Consider the following 2736-nt stretch of genomic DNA (forward strand, 5'->3'; position numbering starts at 1 on the left):
ATGCAAAGCAAGAATTAAAAGGGCGAATAGTAATGAAATCTCTTAGCTGGTAGATGATAGCTGATAGCTGATTGCATCATTGTGGCTGCTGGGGATGTTGTGTACGGATAGCAATTGTAAATAGGTGATGAGTCTGAGAAGTTGCATTCTTGAGAAAGTATGAGTGCATAAATATATCTAATGACATTGCGAATTGAGTGCCTGCATTCAAAGAAAAATCGTGAGTTTTGTAAAAGGGGGAAGGTTAGTTCGTCTTCCCGTGGCCTTTGCTCGTCCTGCTTGACGTTGGGGTAGCATCGCTAAACAACAGCTGTCATAGTTATGCATGATTTAACAAATATGACGTAAGTAGAAAATGGTTTTGTTTAAATGAACCAACGACTGCGACGTGGTTCAAAGCATTGCAACCTTTCTTGTTCCGGAATTTTGAGGGTCCTCCTCAAAATTCGGCCCCAGTTTACTGGGCTGGCACTTCTGACGGCTGCGCTGAACGGATGAAAAATCAACTTCGGAATTTTGAGGGTCCTCCTCAAAATTCTGCCCCAGTTCCAATAATAGGGGGACATGAAATTTTTATTAAATTGTGACCGAACCCATAGGGCTGCCTACGTATCCCCTCTTAAACGGGAATCAGGTCAGGCGCAGTTCAAAATACATCATAAAGGAAATCGTAAGTGGTTACACATAGTATTGTTTCACTGCGTCTGAATTGATTGGCTTCGGCCAGACTTCTCTGTCCATTTCTGCAAGGATAAGGGCTCCTCCAGTTAGAACCCGGTGAACCATGTACGGACCTTGCCAGTTGGGAGAGAATTTTCCCTTGGCTTCATCTTGATGTGGGAATATTTTCTTCAACACCAGCTGCCCCGGTGTAAACTTCCTTGGCTTGACTCTTTTGTTGAAGGCTCTGGACATTCTGTTTTGATACAACTGACCGTGGCAAACTGCATTCATCCTTTTCCCATCTATAAGGGCTAACTGCTCGTAGCGACCTTTTACCCAATCTGCGTCGTCCAACTCTGCTTCTTGTATGATCCTTAAGGAGGGAATCTCTACCTCGGTGGGGATGACCGCCTCTGTACCATAGACCAGCATGTAGGTCCGGTCGATGTGCGGACTGTGGTGCGGTATCCCAGTAAAGAGAATGATAACTTCTCATGCCATTGTTTGTGACTTTCGACCATCTTCCTTAGTATCTTCTTGATATTCTTGTTGGCTGCCTCCACGGCTCCATTCATCTGAGGCCTGTAGGCTGTAGAGTTCTTATGTTTGATCTTGAATGCCTCACACATTGCTTTCATCAAGTTGCTGTTGAGATTAGAACCATTAACAGTGATGATTGATTCCGGAATTCCGAATCGGCAAACAATACGGTCACGGACGAAATCTTCCACAACTTTCTTAGTCACTGCTTTGTATGACGCTACTTCAACCCATTTAGTGAAATAATCGATTGCCACCAGGATAAACCTGTGCCCGTTTGATGCGGCAGGCTCGATAGGTCCAATGACATCCATCCCCTAGGCGGCAAATGGCCACAGTGAGCTTGTTGCAGTAAGCTCGTTTGGAGGCACCTTTATCATGTCTGCATGTATCTGACAGCGATGGCACTTACGAACGTACTGGATACAGTCTGTTTCCATAGTCATCCCAAAATACCCTGCTCGGAGTATCTTCTTTGCTAAGACAAAACCATTCATGTGCGGCCCGCAGGTCCCTGCGTGCACTTCGTCCAATAGTCTGGATGCTTCTTTTGCTTCGACAAATCTTAGCAAACCCAAATCGGGAGTCCTCATGTACAGGATTCCTCCGCTGAGAAAGAAGTTGTTGGATAATCTCCGGAGCGTGCGCTTTTGAGTGGCGTTGGCAAGTTCTGGATATTCCCCTATTGTCAAGTACTCCTTGATGTCGTGGAACCATGGTTTTCCGTCAGCTTCTTCCTCAACGTGAGCACAATAAGCTGGCTGATCATAAATCTTTACTGGGATGGGATCAATGAAATTTGTGTCTGGATGCCGGATCATGGATGATAATGTGGCTAATGCATCAGCGAACTCGTTCTGGACCCTGGGGACGTGCTGAAACTCTGTCTTTGTGAATCTTTTCCTCAACTCCTGTATATGATGCAGGTAGGGAAGTATCTTAGAGTTTTTGGTGGCCCATTCTTCTCGAACTTGATGTATGAGCAGGTCTGAGTCCCCGATCACTAGTAACTCTTGAATGTTCATGTCAATGGCCATCTTGAGCCCCAGGATGCAGGCTTCGTATTCGGCCATATTATTTGTGCAAGGGAACCTGAGCTTGGCGGATACCGGGTAGTGCTGGCCAGTTTCTGATACTAGGACTACCCCTATGCCAACTCCTTTGAAATTTGCGGCTCCGTCGAAAAACAACCTCCAACCGTCGTAGGATTCTGCAATATCTTCTCCTACAAAGGATACTTCTTCGTCAGGAAAATACGTTTTCAGTGGTTCGTATTCTCCTTCAACAGGATTCTCGGCAAGGTGATCTGCTATGGCTTGACCCTTGATTGCTTTTTGAGTCACGTAAACAATATCGAATTCACTCAGCAAGATTTGCCACTTGGCGAGCTTGCCGGTGGGCATGGGCTTCTGGAAGATATACTTCAACGGATCCATCTTGGATATGAGATAAGTAGTGTAGGCACAGAAATAATGCCTCAATTTTTGAGCTACCCAAGTCAGAGCACAACAGGTGTGCTCCAATAGAGAAATA

Source organism: Nicotiana attenuata, unplaced genomic scaffold (genome assembly GCF_001879085.1).
Source record: "Nicotiana attenuata strain UT unplaced genomic scaffold, NIATTr2, whole genome shotgun sequence".
In the NCBI taxonomy this organism is placed as follows: Eukaryota; Viridiplantae; Streptophyta; class Magnoliopsida; order Solanales; family Solanaceae; genus Nicotiana; species Nicotiana attenuata.